This window comes from Pongo abelii, chromosome 2 (assembly GCF_028885655.2).
Source record: "Pongo abelii isolate AG06213 chromosome 2, NHGRI_mPonAbe1-v2.0_pri, whole genome shotgun sequence".
NCBI lineage: Eukaryota > Metazoa > Chordata > Mammalia > Primates > Hominidae > Pongo > Pongo abelii.
In genome coordinates, this window is record NC_085928.1 from 47,267,795 (window position 1) to 47,285,199 (window position 17,405).

Below are 17,405 nucleotides of genomic sequence, written 5' to 3' on the forward strand. Positions count from 1 at the left end.
GGCCTTCGTTGGAAACGGGAATATCTTCCCAAAAAAACTAAACAGAAGGGTTCTGTGAAACTGCTTTGTGTAGTATGAATGCAACTCACAGAGTTGGACACTTCCTTTGAAAGAGCTGTTTTGAAACACTCTTTTTGTAGAATCTGCAAGTGTTCGTTTGGAGCGCTTTGAGTCCTATGGTGGAAAAGGAAATATCTTCACATAAAACCTAGACAGAAGCATTCTTTGAAACTTCTTTATGATGTGTGCATTCATCTCACAGAGTTGAACCTTCCTTATCATGGAGCAGTTTGGAAAGAGTCTTTTTGCGGCATCTGCAAGTGGATATTTGGAGCTCTTTTAGGCCTTTGTAAGAAGCGGGAATATCTTCCCATAAAAACTGGACAGAAGCATTCTCACAAACTGCTTTGTGATGTGTGTGTTCAACTCACAGAGTTGAACCTTTCCTTTGCTAGAACACTTATGAAACACTCTTTTTGTAGAATCTGCAAGTGTTCATTTGGAGCGCATTGAGGCCTATGGTGGAAAAAGAAATATCTTCATATATAAACAAGGGAGAAGCATTCTCAGAAACCTCTTTATGATGTGTGTATTCAACTCAGAGAGATAAGCCTTCCTTTCGATAGAGCAGTTTTGAAACTGTGTTTTTGCAGAATCTGCAAGTGGATATTTGGAGCCCTTTCAGGCCTTCGTTGGAAACGGGAATATCTTCCCAAAAAAACTAAACAGAAGCGTTCTGTGAAACTGCTTTGTGTAGTATGAATGCAACTCACAGAGTTGGACACTTCCTTTGAAAGAGCTCTTTAGAAACACTCTTTTTGTAGAATCTGCAAGTGTTCATTTGGAGCGCTTTGAGGCCTATTGTGGAAAAGGAAATATCTTCACTTATAAACCAGGCAGAAGCATTCTCAGAAACCTCTTTATGATGTGGGCATTCAACTCGGAGAGATAAGCCTTCCTTTTGATAGAGCAGTTTTGAAACTGTGTTTTGGCAGAATCTGCAAGTGGATATTTGGAGCCCTTTCAGGCCTTCGTTGGAAAGGGGAATATCTTCCCATAAAAACTAAACAGAAGAGTTCTGTGAAAGTGCTTTGTGTAGTATGAATCCAACTCACAGAGTTGGACACTTCCTTTGAAAGAGCTGTTTTGAAACACTCTTTTTGTAGAATCTGCAAGTGTTCATTTGGAGCGCTTTGAGGCCTATGGTGGAAAAGGAAATATCTTCACTTATAAACCAGGCAGAAGCATTCTCAGAAACCTGTTTATGATGTGTGCATTCAACTCGGAGAGATAAGCCTTCCTTTTGATAGAGCAGTTTTGAAACTGTGTTTTGGCAGAAGCTGCAAGTGGATATTTGGAGCCCTTTCAGGCCTTCGTTGGAAACGGGAATAACGTCCCATAAAAACTAAACAGAAGCGTTCTGTGAAACTGCTTTGTGAAGTATGAATCCAACTCACAGAGTTGAACACTTCCTTTGAAAGAGCAGTTTTGAAACACTCTTTTTGTAGAATCTGCAAGTGTTCATTTGGAGCGCTTTGAGGCCTATGGTGGAATAGGAAATATCTTCACATAAAACCTAGACAGAAGCATTCTTTGAAACTTCTTTATGATGTGTGCATTCATCTCACAGAGCTGAATATTCCTTATCATGGAGCAGTTTGGAAAGAGTCTTTTTGCGGCATCTGCAAGTGGATATTTGGAGCTCTTTCAGGCCTTTGTTAGAAGCGGGAATATCTTCCCATAAAAACTGGGCAGAAGCATTCTCACAAACTGCTTTGTGATGTGTGTGTTCAACTCACAGAGTTGAACCTTTCCTTTTCTAGAACACTTATGAAACACTCTTTTTGTAGAATCTGCAAGTGTTCATTTGGAGCGCATTGAGGCCTATGGTGGAAAAAGAAATATCTTCATATATAAACAAGGCAGAAGCATTCTCAGAAACCTCTTTATGATGTGTGCATTCAACTCAGAGAGATAAGCCTTCCTTTTGATAGAGCAGTTTTGAAACTGTGTTTTTGCAGAATCTGCAAGTGGATATTTGGAGCCCTTTCAGGCCTTCGTTGGAAACGGGAATATCTTCCCAAAAAAACTAAACAGAAGCGTTCTGTGAAACTGCTTTGTGTAGTATGAATGCAACTCACAGAGTTGGACACTTCCTTTGAAAGAGCAGTTTTGAAACACTCTTTTTGTAGAATCTGCAAGTGTTCATTTGGAGCGCTTTGAGGCCTAAGGTGGAAAAGGAAATATCTTCACTTATAAATCAGGCAGAAGCATTCTCAGAAACCTCTTTATGATGTGTGCATTCAACTCGGAGAGATAAGCCTTCCTTTTGATAGAGCAGTTTTGAAACTGTGTTTTGGCAGAATCTGCAAGTGGATATTTGGAGCCCTTTCAGACCTTCGTTGGAAACGGGAATATCTTCCCAAAAAAACTAAACAGAAGCGTTCTGTGAAACTGCTTTGTGTAGTATGAATCCAACTCACAGAGTTGAACACTTCCTTTGAAAGAGCTGTTGTGAAACACTCTTTTTGTAGAATCTGCAAGTGTTCATTTGGAGCGCTTTGAGGCCTATGGTGGAAAAGGAAATATCTTCACATAAAACCTAGACAGAAGCATTCTTTGAAACTTCTTTATGATGTGTGCATTCATCTCACAGAGTTGAACCTTCCTTATCATGGAGCAGTTTGGAAAGAGTCTTTTTGCGGCATCTGCAAGTGGATATTTGGAGCTCTTTCAGGCCTTTGTTAGAAGCGGGAATATCTTCCCATAAAAACTGGACAGAAGCATTCTCACAAACTGCTTTGTGATGTGTGTGTTCAACTCACAGAGTTGAACCTTTCCTTTGCTAGAACACTTATGAAACACTCTTTTTGTAGAATCTGCAAGTGTTCATTTGGAGCGCATTGAGGCCTATGGTGGAAAAAGAAATATCTTCATATATAAACAAGGCAGAAGCATTCTCAGAAACCTCTTTATGATGTGTGCATTCAACTCAGAGAGATAAGCCTTCCTTTTGATAGAGCAGTTTTGAAACTGTGTTTTTGCAGAATCTGCAAGTGGATATTTGGAGCCCTTTCAGGCCTTCGTTGGAAACGGGAATATCTTCCCAAAAAAACTAAACAGAAGCGTTCTGTGAAACTGCTTTGTGTAGTATGAATGCAACTCACAGAGTTGGACACTTCCTTTGAAAGAGCTGTTTTGAAACACTGTTTTTGTAGAATCTGCAAGTGTTCATTTGGAGCGCTTTGAGGCCTAAGGTGGAAAAGGAAATATCTTCACTTATAAATCAGGCAGAAGCATTCTCAGAAACCTCTTTATGATGTGTGCATTCAACTCGGAGAGATAAGCCTTCCTTTTGATAGAGCAGTTTTGAAACTGTGTTTTGGCAGAATCTGCAAGTGGATATTTGGAGCCATTTCAGACCTTCGTTGGAAACCGGAATATCTTCCCAAAAAAACTAAACAGAAGCGTTCTGTGAAACTGCTTTGTGTAGTATGAATCCAACTCACAGAGTTGAACACTTCCTTTGAAAGAGCTGTTTTGAAACACTCTTTTTGTAGAATCTGCAAGTGTTCATTTGGAGCGCTTTGAGGCCTATGGTGGAAAAGGAAATATCTTCACATAAAACCTAGACAGAAGCATTCTTTGAAACTTCTTTATGATGTGTGCATTCATCTCACAGAGTTGAACCTTCCTTATCATGGAGCAGTTTGGAAAGAGTCTTTTTGCGGCATCTGCAAGTGGATATTTGGAGCTCTTTCAGGCCTTTGTTAGAAGCGGGAATATCTTCCCATAAAAACTGGACAGAAGCATTCTCACAAACTGCTTTGTGATGTGTGTGTTCAACTCACAGAGTTGAACCTTTCCTTTGCTAGAACACTTATGAAACACTCTTTTTGTAGAATCTGCAAGTGTTCATTTGGAGCGCATTGAGGCCTATGGTGGAAAAAGAAATATCTTCATATATAAACAAGGCAGAAGCATTCTCAGAAACCTCTTTATGATGTGTGCATTCAACTCAGAGAGATAAGCCTTCCTTTTGATAGAGCAGTTTTGAAACTGTGTTTTTGCAGAATCTGCAAGTGGATATTTGGAGCCCTTTCAGGCCTTCGTTGGAAACGGGAATATCTTCCCAAAAAAACTAAACAGAAGCGTTCTGTGAAACTGCTTTGTGTAGTATGACTGCAACTCACAGAGTTGGACACTTCCTTTGAAAGAGCTGTTTTGAAACACTCTTTTTGTAGAATCTGCAAGTGTTCATTTGGAGCGCTTTGAGGCCTAAGGTGGAAAAGGAAATATCTTCACTTATAAACCAGGCAGAAGCATTCTCAGAAACCTCTTTATGATGTGGGCATTCAACTCGGAGAGATAAGCCTTCCTTTTGATAGAGCAGTTTTGAAACTGTGTTTTTGCAGAATCTGCAAGTGGATATTTGGAGCCCTTTCAGGCCTTCGTTGTAAAAGGGAATATCTTCCCATAAAAACTATACAGAAGAGTTCTGTGAAACTGCTTTGTGTAGTATGAATCCAACTCACAGAGTTGGACACTTCCTCTGAAAGAGCTGTTTTGAAACACTCTTTTTGTAGAATCTGCAAGTGTTCATTTGGAGCGCTTTGAGGCCTATGGTGGAAAAGGAAATATCTTCACTTATAAACCAGGCAGAAGCATTCTCAGAAACCTCTTTATGATGTGTGCATTCAACTCGGAGAGATAAGCCTTCCTTTTGATAGAGCAGTTTTGAAACTGTGTTTTGGCAGAATCTGCAAGTGGATATTTGGAGCCCTTTCAGGCCTTCGTTGGAAACGGGAATATCTTCCCATAAAAACTAAACAGAAGCGTTCTGTGAAACTGCTTTGTGAAGTATAAATCCAACTCACAGAGTTGAACACTTCTTTTGAAAGAGCAGTTTTGAAACACTCTTTTTGTAGAATCTACAAGTGTTCATTTGGAGCGCTTTGAGGCCTATGGTGGAAAAGGAAATATCTTCACATAAAACCTAGACAGAAGCATTCTTTGAAACTTCTTTATGATGTGTGCATTCAACTCACAGAGTTGAACTTTCCTTTTCATGGAGCAGTTTGGAAAGAGTCTTTTTGCAGCATCTGCAAGTGGATATTTGGAGCTCTTTCAGGCCTTTGCTAGAAGCGGGAATATCTTCCCATAAAAACTGGACAGAAGCATTCTCACAAACTGCTTTGTGATGTGTGTGTTCAACTCACAGAGGTGAACCTTTCCTTTGCTAGAGCAGTTATGAAACACTCTTTTTGTAGAATCTGCAATTGTTCATTTGGAGCGATTTGAGGCCTATGGTGGAAAAAGAAATATCTTCATATATAAACAAGGCAGAAGCATTCTCAGAAACCTCTTTATGATGAGTGCATTCAACTCAGAGAGATTAGCCTTCCTTTTGATAGAGCAGTTTTGAAACTGTGTTTTTGCAGAATCTGCAAGTGGATACTTGGAGCCCTTTCAGGCCTTCGTTGGAAACGGGAATATCTTCCCAAAAAAACTAAACAGAAGCGTTCTGTGAAACTGCTTTGTGTAGTATGAATGCAACTCACAGAGTTGGACACTTCCTTTGAAAGAGCTGTTTTGAAACACTCCTTTGTAGAATCTGCAAGTGTTCATTTGGAGCGCTTTGAGGCCTAAGGTGGAAAAGGAAATATCTTCAATTATAAATCAGGCAGAAGCATTCTCAGAAACCTCTTTATGATGTGTGCATTCAACTCAGAGAGATAAGCCTTCCTTTTGATAGAGCAGTTTTGAAACTGTGTTTTGGCAGAATCTGCAAGTGGATATTTGGAGCCATTTCAGACCATCGTTGGAAACGGGAATATCTTCCCAAAAAAACTAAACAGAAGCGTTCTGTGAAACTGCTTTGTGTAGTATGAATCCAACTCACAGAGTTGAACACTTCCTTTGAAAGAGCTGTTTTGAAACACTCTTTTTGTAGAATCTGCAAGTGTTCATTTGGAGCGCTTTGAGGCCTATGGTGGAAAAGGAAATATCTTCACATAAAACCTAGACAGAAGCATTCTTTGAAACTTCCTTATGATGTGTGCATTCATCTCACAGAGTTGAACCTTCCTTATCATGGAGCAGTTTGGAAAGAGTCTTTTTGCGGCATCTGCAAGTGGATATTTGGAGCTCTTTCAGGCCTTTGTTAGAAGCGGGAATATCTTCCCATAAAAACTGGACAGAAGCATTCTCACAAACTGCTTTGTGATGTGTGTGTTCAACTCACAGAGTTGAACCTTTCCTTTGCTAGAACACTTATGAAACACTCTTTTTGTAGAATCTGCAAGTGTTTATTTGGAGCGCATTGAGGCCTATGGTGGAAAAAGAAATATCTTCATATATAAACAAGGCAGAAGCATTCTCAGAAACCTCTTTATGATGTGTGCATTCAACTCAGAGAGATAAGCTTTCCTTTTGATAGAGCAGTTTTGAAACTGTGTTTTTGCAGAATCTGCAAGTGGATATTTGGAGCCCTTTCAGGCCTTCGTTGGAAACGGGAATATCTTCCCAAAAAAACTAAACAGAAGCGTTCTGTGAAACTGCTTTGTGTAGTATGAATCCAACTCACACAGTGGAACACTTCCTTTGAAAGAGCTGTTTTGAACCACTCTTTTTGTAGATTCTGCAAGTGTTCATTTGGAGCGCTTTGAGGCCTATGGTGGAAAAGGAAATATCTTCACTTACAAACAAGGCAGAAGCATTCTCAGAAACCTCTTTATGATGTGTGCATTCAACTCGGAGAGATAAGCCTTCCTTTTGATAGAGCAGTTTTGAAACTGTGTTTTGGCAGAATCTGCAAGTGGATATTTGGAGCCCTTTCAGGCCTTCGTTGGAAACGGGAATATCTTCCCATAAAAACTAAACAGAAGCGTTCTGTGAAACTGCTTTGTGAAGTATGAATCCAACTCACAGAGTTGAACACTTCCTTTGAAAGAGCAGTTTTGAAACACTCTTTTTGTAGAATCTGCAAGTGTTCGTTTGGAGCGCTTTGAGGCCTACGGTGGAAAAGGAAATATCTTCACATAAAACCTAGACAGAAGCATTCTTTGAAACTTCTTTATGATGTGTGCATTCATCTCACAGAGTTGAACCTTCCTTATCATGGAGCAGTTTGGAAAGAGTCTTTTTGCGGCATCTGCAAGTGGATATTTGGAGCTCTTTCAGGCCTTTGTTAGAAGCGGGAATATCTTCCCATAAAAACTGGACAGAAGCATTCTCACAAACTGCTTTGTGATGTGTGTGTTCAACTCACAGAGTTGAACCTTTCCTTTGCTAGAACACTTATGAAACACTCTTTTTGTAGAATCTGCAAGTGTTCATTTGGAGCGCATTGAGGCCTATGGTGGAAAAAGAAATATCTTCATATATAAACAAGGCAGAAGCATTCTCAGAAACCTCTTTATGATGTGTGCATTCAACTCAGAGAGATAAGCCTTCCTTTTGATAGAGCAGTTTTAAAACTGTGTTTTTGCAGAATCTGCAAGTGGATACTTGGAGCCCTTTCAGGCCTTCGTTGGAAACGGGAATATCTTCCCAAGAAAACTAAACAGAAGCGTTCTGTGAAAGTGCTTTGTGTAGTATGAATGCAACTCACAGAGTTGGACACTTCCTTTGAAAGAGCAGTTTTGAAACACTGTTTTTGTAGAATCTGCAAGTGTTCATTTGGAGCGCTTTGAGGCCTAAGGTGGAAAAGGAAATATCTTCACTTATAAATCAGGCAGAAGCATTCTCAGAAACCTCTTTATGATGTGTGCATTCAACTCGGAGAGATAAGCCTTCCTTTTGATAGAGCAGTTTTGAAACTGTGTTTTGGCAGAATCTGCAAGTGGATATTTGGAGCCCTTTCAGGCCTTCGTTGGAAACGGGAATATCTTCCCAAAAAAACTAAACAGAAGCGTTCTGTGAAACTGCTTTGTGTAGTATGAATCCAACTCACAGAGTTGAACACTTCCTTTGAAAGAGCTGTTGTGAAACACTCTTTTTGTAGAATCTGCAAGTGTTCATTTGGAGCGCTTTGAGGCCTATGGTGGAAAAGGAAATATCTTCACATAAAACCTAGACAGAAGCATTCTTTGAAACTTCTTTATGATGTGTGCATTCATCTCACAGAGTTGAACCTTCCTTATCATGGAGCAGTTTGGAAAGAGTCTTTTTGCGGCATCTGCAAGTGGATATTTGGAGCTCTTTCAGGCCTTTGTTAGAAGCGGGAATATCTTCCCATAAAAACTGGACAGAAGCATTCTCACAAACTGCTTTGTGATGTGTGTGTTCAACTCACAGAGTTGAACCTTTCCTTTGCTAGAACACTTATGAAACACTCTTTTTGTAGAATCTGCAAGTGTTCATTTGGAGCGCATTGAGGCCTATGGTGGAAAAAGAAATATCTTCATATATAAACAAGGCAGAAGCATTCTCAGAAACCTCTTTATGATGTGTGCATTCAACTTAGAGAGATAAGCCTTCCTTTTGATAGAGCAGTTTTGAAACTGTGTTTTTGCAGAATCTGCAAGTGGATATTTGGAGCCCTTTCAGGCCTTCGTTGGAAACGGGAATATCTTCCCAAAAAAACTAAACAGAAGCGTTCTGTGAAACTGCTTTGTGTAGTATGAATGCAACTCACAGAGTTGGACACTTCCTTTGAAAGAGCTGTTTTGAAACACTGTTTTTGTAGAATCTGCAAGTGTTCATTTGGAGCGCTTTGAGGCCTAAGGTGGAAAAGGAAATATCTTCACTTATAAATCAGGCAGAAGCATTCTCAGAAACCTCTTTATGATGTGTGCATTCAACTCGGAGAGATAAGCCTTCCTTTTGATAGAGCAGTTTTGAAACTGTGTTTTGGCAGAATCTGCAAGTGGATATTTGGAGCCATTTCAGACCTTCGTTGGAAACCGGAATATCTTCCCAAAAAAACTAAACAGAAGCGTTCTGTGAAACTGCTTTGTGTAGTATGAATCCAACTCACAGAGTTGAACACTTCCTTTGAAAGAGCTGTTTTGAAACACTCTTTTTGTAGAATCTGCAAGTGTTCATTTGGAGCGCTTTGAGGCCTATGGTGGAAAAGGAAATATCTTCACATAAAACCTAGACAGAAGCATTCTTTGAAACTTCTTTATGATGTGTGCATTCATCTCACAGAGTTGAACCTTCCTTATCATGGAGCAGTTTGGAAAGAGTCTTTTTGCGGCATCTGCAAGTGGATATTTGGAGCTCTTTCAGGCCTTTGTTAGAAGCGGGAATATCTTCCCATAAAAACTGGACAGAAGCATTCTCACAAACTGCTTTGTGATGTGTGTGTTCAACTCACAGAGTTGAACCTTTCCTTTGCTAGAACACTTATGAAACACTCTTTTTGTAGAATCTGCAAGTGTTCATTTGGAGCGCATTGAGGCCTATGGTGGAAAAAGAAATATCTTCATATATAAACAAGGCAGAAGCATTCTCAGAAACCTCTTTATGATGTGTGCATTCAACTCAGAGAGATAAGCCTTCCTTTTGATAGAGCAGTTTTGAAACTGTGTTTTTGCAGAATCTGCAAGTGGATATTTGGAGCCCTTTCAGGCCTTCGTTGGAAACGGGAATATCTTCCCAAAAAAACTAAACAGAAGCGTTCTGTGAAACTGCTTTGTGTAGTATGACTGCAACTCACAGAGTTGGACACTTCCTTTGAAAGAGCTGTTTTGAAACACTCTTTTTGTAGAATCTGCAAGTGTTCATTTGGAGCGCTTTGAGGCCTAAGGTGGAAAAGGAAATATCTTCACTTATAAACCAGGCAGAAGCATTCTCAGAAACCTCTTTATGATGTGGGCATTCAACTCGGAGAGATAAGCCTTCCTTTTGATAGAGCAGTTTTGAAACTGTGTTTTTGCAGAATCTGCAAGTGGATATTTGGAGCCCTTTCAGGCCTTCGTTGTAAAAGGGAATATCTTCCCATAAAAACTATACAGAAGAGTTCTGTGAAACTGCTTTGTGTAGTATGAATCCAACTCACAGAGTTGGACACTTCCTCTGAAAGAGCTGTTTTGAAACACTCTTTTTGTAGAATCTGCAAGTGTTCATTTGGAGCGCTTTGAGGCCTATGGTGGAAAAGGAAATATCTTCACTTATAAACCAGGCAGAAGCATTCTCAGAAACCTCTTTATGATGTGTGCATTCAACTCGGAGAGATAAGCCTTCCTTTTGATAGAGCAGTTTTGAAACTGTGTTTTGGCAGAATCTGCAAGTGGATATTTGGAGCCCTTTCAGGCCTTCGTTGGAAACGGGAATATCTTCCCATAAAAACTAAACAGAAGCGTTCTGTGAAACTGCTTTGTGAAGTATAAATCCAACTCACAGAGTTGAACACTTCTTTTGAAAGAGCAGTTTTGAAACACTCTTTTTGTAGAATCTACAAGTGTTCATTTGGAGCGCTTTGAGGCCTATGGTGGAAAAGGAAATATCTTCACATAAAACCTAGACAGAAGCATTCTTTGAAACTTCTTTATGATGTGTGCATTCAACTCACAGAGTTGAACTTTCCTTTTCATGGAGCAGTTTGGAAAGAGTCTTTTTGCAGCATCTGCAAGTGGATATTTGGAGCTCTTTCAGGCCTTTGCTAGAAGCGGGAATATCTTCCCATAAAAACTGGACAGAAGCATTCTCACAAACTGCTTTGTGATGTGTGTGTTCAACTCACAGAGGTGAACCTTTCCTTTGCTAGAGCAGTTATGAAACACTCTTTTTGTAGAATCTGCAATTGTTCATTTGGAGCGATTTGAGGCCTATGGTGGAAAAAGAAATATCTTCATATATAAACAAGGCAGAAGCATTCTCAGAAACCTCTTTATGATGAGTGCATTCAACTCAGAGAGATTAGCCTTCCTTTTGATAGAGCAGTTTTGAAACTGTGTTTTTGCAGAATCTGCAAGTGGATACTTGGAGCCCTTTCAGGCCTTCGTTGGAAACGGGAATATCTTCCCAAAAAAACTAAACAGAAGCGTTCTGTGAAACTGCTTTGTGTAGTATGAATGCAACTCACAGAGTTGGACACTTCCTTTGAAAGAGCTGTTTTGAAACACTCCTTTGTAGAATCTGCAAGTGTTCATTTGGAGCGCTTTGAGGCCTAAGGTGGAAAAGGAAATATCTTCAATTATAAATCAGGCAGAAGCATTCTCAGAAACCTCTTTATGATGTGTGCATTCAACTCAGAGAGATAAGCCTTCCTTTTGATAGAGCAGTTTTGAAACTGTGTTTTGGCAGAATCTGCAAGTGGATATTTGGAGCCATTTCAGACCATCGTTGGAAACGGGAATATCTTCCCAAAAAAACTAAACAGAAGCGTTCTGTGAAACTGCTTTGTGTAGTATGAATCCAACTCACAGAGTTGAACACTTCCTTTGAAAGAGCTGTTTTGAAACACTCTTTTTGTAGAATCTGCAAGTGTTCATTTGGAGCGCTTTGAGGCCTATGGTGGAAAAGGAAATATCTTCACATAAAACCTAGACAGAAGCATTCTTTGAAACTTCCTTATGATGTGTGCATTCATCTCACAGAGTTGAACCTTCCTTATCATGGAGCAGTTTGGAAAGAGTCTTTTTGCGGCATCTGCAAGTGGATATTTGGAGCTCTTTCAGGCCTTTGTTAGAAGCGGGAATATCTTCCCATAAAAACTGGACAGAAGCATTCTCACAAACTGCTTTGTGATGTGTGTGTTCAACTCACAGAGTTGAACCTTTCCTTTGCTAGAACACTTATGAAACACTCTTTTTGTAGAATCTGCAAGTGTTTATTTGGAGCGCATTGAGGCCTATGGTGGAAAAAGAAATATCTTCATATATAAACAAGGCAGAAGCATTCTCAGAAACCTCTTTATGATGTGTGCATTCAACTCAGAGAGATAAGCTTTCCTTTTGATAGAGCAGTTTTGAAACTGTGTTTTTGCAGAATCTGCAAGTGGATATTTGGAGCCCTTTCAGGCCTTCGTTGGAAACGGGAATATCTTCCCAAAAAAACTAAACAGAAGCGTTCTGTGAAACTGCTTTGTGTAGTATGAATCCAACTCACACAGTGGAACACTTCCTTTGAAAGAGCTGTTTTGAACCACTCTTTTTGTAGATTCTGCAAGTGTTCATTTGGAGCGCTTTGAGGCCTATGGTGGAAAAGGAAATATCTTCACTTACAAACAAGGCAGAAGCATTCTCAGAAACCTCTTTATGATGTGTGCATTCAACTCGGAGAGATAAGCCTTCCTTTTGATAGAGCAGTTTTGAAACTGTGTTTTGGCAGAATCTGCAAGTGGATATTTGGAGCCCTTTCAGGCCTTCGTTGGAAACGGGAATATCTTCCCATAAAAACTAAACAGAAGCGTTCTGTGAAACTGCTTTGTGAAGTATGAATCCAACTCACAGAGTTGAACACTTCCTTTGAAAGAGCAGTTTTGAAACACTCTTTTTGTAGAATCTGCAAGTGTTCGTTTGGAGCGCTTTGAGGCCTACGGTGGAAAAGGAAATATCTTCACATAAAACCTAGACAGAAGCATTCTTTGAAACTTCTTTATGATGTGTGCATTCATCTCACAGAGTTGAACCTTCCTTATCATGGAGCAGTTTGGAAAGAGTCTTTTTGCAGCATCTGCAAGTGGATATTTGGAGCTCTTTCAGGCCTTTGTTAGAAGCGGGAATATCTTCCCATAAAAACTGGACAGAAGCATTCTCACAAACTGCTTTGTGATGTGTGTGTTCAACTCACAGAGTTGAACCTTTCCTTTGCTAGAACACTTATGAAACACTCTTTTTGTAGAATCTGCAAGTGTTCATTTGGAGCGCATTGAGGCCTATGGTGGAAAAAGAAATATCTTCATATATAAACAAGGCAGAAGCATTCTCAGAAACCTCTTTATGATGTGTGCATTCAACTCAGAGAGATAAGCCTTCCTTTTGATAGAGCAGTTTTGAAACTGTGTTTTTGCAGAATCTGCAAGTGGATACTTGGAGCCCTTTCAGGCCTTCGTTGGAAACGGGAATATCTTCCCAAGAAAACTAAACAGAAGCGTTCTGTGAAAGTGCTTTGTGTAGTATGAATGCAACTCACAGAGTTGGACACTTCCTTTGAAAGAGCTGTTTTGAAACACTCTTTTTGTAGAATCTGCAAGTGTTCGTTTGGAGCGCTTTGAGGCCTAAGGTGGAAAAGGAAATATCTTCACTTATAAATCAGGCAGAAGCATTCTCAGAAACCTCTTTATGATGTGTGCATTCAACTCGGAGAGATAAGCCTTCCTTTTGATAGAGCAGTTTTGAAACTGTGTTTTGGCAGAATCTGCAAGTGGATATTTGGAGCCCTTTCAGGCCTTCGTTGGAAACGGGAATATCTTCCCAAAAAAACTAAACAGAAGCGTTCTGTGAAACTGCTTTGTGAAGTATGAATCCAACTCACAGAGTTGAACACTTCCTTTGAAAGGGCAGTTTTGAAACAATCTTTTTGTAGAATCTGCAAGTGTTCGTTTGGAGCGCTTTGAGGCCTATGGTGGAAAAGGAAATATCTTCACATAAAACCTAGACAGAAGCATTCTTTGAAACTTCTTTATGATGTGTGCATTCATCTCACAGAGTTGAACCTTCCTTAACATGGAGCAGTTTGGAAAGAGTCTTTTTGCGGCATCTGCAAGTGGATATTTGGAGCTCTTTCAGGCCTTTGTTAGAAGCGGGAATATCTTCCCATAAAAACTGGACAGAAGCATTCTCACAAACTGCTTTGTGATGTGTGTGTTCAACTCACGGATTTGAACCTTTCCTTTGCTAGAACACTTATGAAACACTCTTTTTGTAGAATCTGCAAGTGTTCATTTGGAGCGCATTGAGGCCTATGGTGGAAAAAGAAATATCTTCATATATAAACAAGGCAGAAGCATTCTCAGAAACCTCTTTATGATGTGTGCATTCAACTCAGAGAGATAAGCCTTTCTTTTGATAGAGCAGTTTTGAAACTGTGTTTTTGCAGAATCTGCAAGTGGATATTTGGAGCCCTTTCAGGCCTTCGTTGGAAACGGGAATATCTTCCCAAAGAAACTAAACAGAAGCGTTCTGTGAAACTGCTTTGTGTAGTATGAATGCAACTCACAGAGTTGGACACTTCCTTTGAAAGAGCTGTTTTGAAACACTCTTTTTGTAGAATCTGCAAGTGTTCATTTGGAGCGCTTTGAGGCCTAAGGTGGAAAAGGAAATATCTTCACTTATAAATCAGGCAGAAGCATTCTCAGAAACCTCTTTATGATGTGTGCATTCAACTCAGAGAGATAAGCCTTCCTTTTGATAGAGCAGTTTTGAAACTGTGTTTTGGCAGAATCTGCAAGTGGATATTTGGAGCGCTTTCAGGCCTTCGTTGGAAACGGGAATATCTTCCCAAAAAAACTAAACAGAAGCGTTCTGTGAAACTGCTTTGTGTAGTATGAATCCAACTCACAGAGTTGAACACTTCCTTTGAAAGAGCTGTTTTGAAACACTCTTTTTGTAGAATCTGCAAGTGTTCATTTGGAGCGCTTTGAGGCCTATGGTGGAAATGGAAATATCTTCACTTATAAACCAGGCAGAAGCATTCTCAGAAACCTCTTTATGATGTGTGCATTCAACTCGGAGAGATAAGCCTTCCTTTTGATAGAGCAGGTTTGAAACTGTGTTTTGGCAGAATCTGCAAGTGGATATTTGGAGCCCTTTCAGGCCTTCGTTGGAAACGGGAATATCTTCCCATAAAAACTAAACAGAAGCGTTCTGTGAAACTGCTTTGTGAAGTATGAATCCAACTCACAGAGTTGAACACTTCCTTTGAAAGGGCAGTTTTGAAACACTCTTTTTGTAGAATCTGCAAGTGTTCGTTTGGAGCGCTTTGAGGCCTATGGTGGAAAAGGAAATATCTTCACATAAAACCTAGACAGAAGCATTCTTTGAAACTTCTTTATGATGTGTGCATTCATCTCACAGAGTTGAACCTTCCTTATCATGGAGCAGTTTGGAAAGAGTCTTTTTGCGGCATCTGCAAGTGGATATTTGGAGTTCTTTTAGGCCTTTGTTAGAAGCGGGAATATCTTCCCATAAAAACTGGACAGAAGCATTCTCACAAACTGCTTTGTGATGTGTGTGTTCAACTCACAGATTTGAACCTTTCCTTTGCTAGAACACTTATGAAACACTCTTTTTGTAGAATCTGCAAGTGTTCATTTGGAGCGCATTGAGGCCTATGGTGGAAAAAGAAATATCTTCATATATAAACAAGGCAGAAGCATTCTCAGAAACCTCTTTATGATGTGTGCATTCAACTCAGAGAGATAAGCCTTCCTTTTGATAGAGCAGTTTTGAAACTGTATTTTTGCGGAATCTGCAAGTGGATATTTGGAGCTCTTTCATGCCTTCGTTGGAAACGGGAATTTCTTCCCATAATAACTAAACAGAAGCGTTCTGTGAAACTGCTTTGTGTAGTATGAATCCAACTCACAGAGTTGAACACTTCCTTTGAAAGAGCAGTTTTGAAACACTCTTTTTGTAGAATCTGCAAGTGTTCGTTTGGAGCGCTTTGAGGCCTATGGTGGAAAAGGAAATATCTTCACATAAAACTTAGACAGAAGCATTCTTTGAAACTTCTTTATGATGTGTGCATTCATCTCACAGAGTTGAACCTTCCTTATCATGGAGCAGTTTGGAAAGAGTCTTTTTGCGGCATCTGCAAGTGGATATTTGGAGCTCTTTCAGGCCTTTGTTAGAAGCGGGAATATCTTCCCATAAAAACTGGACAGAAGCATTCTCACAAACTGCTTTGTGATGTGTGTGTTCAACTCACAGAGTTGAACCTTTCCTTTGCTAGAACACTTATGAAACACTCTTTTTGTAGAATCTGCAAGTGTTCATTTGGAGCGCATTGAGGCCTATGGTGGAAAAAGAAATATCTTCATATATAAACAAGGGAGAAGCATTCTCAGAAACCTCTTTATGATGTGTGTATTCAACTCAGAGAGATAAGCCTTCCTTTTGATAGAGCAGTTTTGAAACTGTGTTTTTGCAGAATCTGCAAGTGGATATTTTGAGCCCTTTCAGGCCTTCGTTGGAAAAGGGAATATCTTCCCATAAAAACTAAACAGAAGAGTTCTGTGAAACTGCTTTGTGTAGTATGAATCCAACTCACAGAGTTGGACACTTCCTTTGAAAGAGCTGTTTTGAAACACTCTTTTTGTAGAATCTGCAAGTGTTCATTTGGAGCGCTTTGAGGCCTATGGTGGAAAAGGAAATATCTTCACTTATAAACCAGGCAGAAGCATTCTCAGAAACCTCTTTATGATGTGTGCATTCGACTCGGAGAGATAAGCCTTCCTTTTGTTAGAGCAGTTTTGCAACTGTGTTTTTGCAGAATCTGCAAGTGTATATTTGGAGCCCTTTCAGGCCTTCGTTGGAAACGGGAATATCTTCCCATAAAAATTAAACAGAAGCGTTCTGTGAAACTGCTTTGTGAAGTATGAATCCAACTCACAGAGTTGAACACTTCTTTTGAAAGAGCAGTTTTGAAACACTCTTTTTGTAGAATCTACAAGTGTTCATTTGGAGCGCTTTGAGGCATATGGTGGAAAAAGAAATATCGTCACATAAAACCTAGACAGAAGCATTCTTTGAAACCTTTTATGATGTGTGCATTCAACTGACAGAGTTGAACTTTCCTTTTCATGGAGCAGTTTGGAAAGAGTCTTTTTGCAGCATCTGCAAGTGGATATTTGGAGCTCTTTCAGGCCTTTGTTAGAAGCGGGAATATCTTCCCATAAAAACGGGACAGAAGCATTCTCACAAACTGCTTTGTGATGTGTGTATTCAACTCACAGAGGTGAACCTTTCCTTTGCTAGAGCAGTTATGAAACACTCTTTTTGTAGAATCTGCAAGTGTTCATTTGGAGCGATTTGAGGCCTATGCTGGAAAAAGAAATATCTTCATATATAAACAAGGCAGAAGCATTCTCAGAAACCTCTTTATGATATGTGCATTCAACTCAGAGAGATTAGCCTTCCTTTTGATAGAGCAGTTTTGAAACTGTGTTTTTGCAGAATCTGCAAGTGGATACTTGGAGCCCTTTCAGGCCTTCGTTGGAAACGGGAATATCTTCCCAAAAAAACTAAACAGAAGGGTTCTGCGAAACTGCTTTGTGTAGTATGAATGCAACTCACAGAATTGGACACTTCCTTTGAAAGAGCTGTTTTGAAACACTCTTTTTGTAGAATCTGCAAGTGTTCGTTTGGAGCGCTTTGAGTCCTATGGTGGAAAAGGAAATATCTTCACATAAAACCTAGACAGAAGCATTCTTTGAAACTTCTTTATGATGTGTGCATTCATCTCACAGAGTTGAACCTTCCTTATCATGGAGCAGTTTGGAAAGAGTCTTTTTG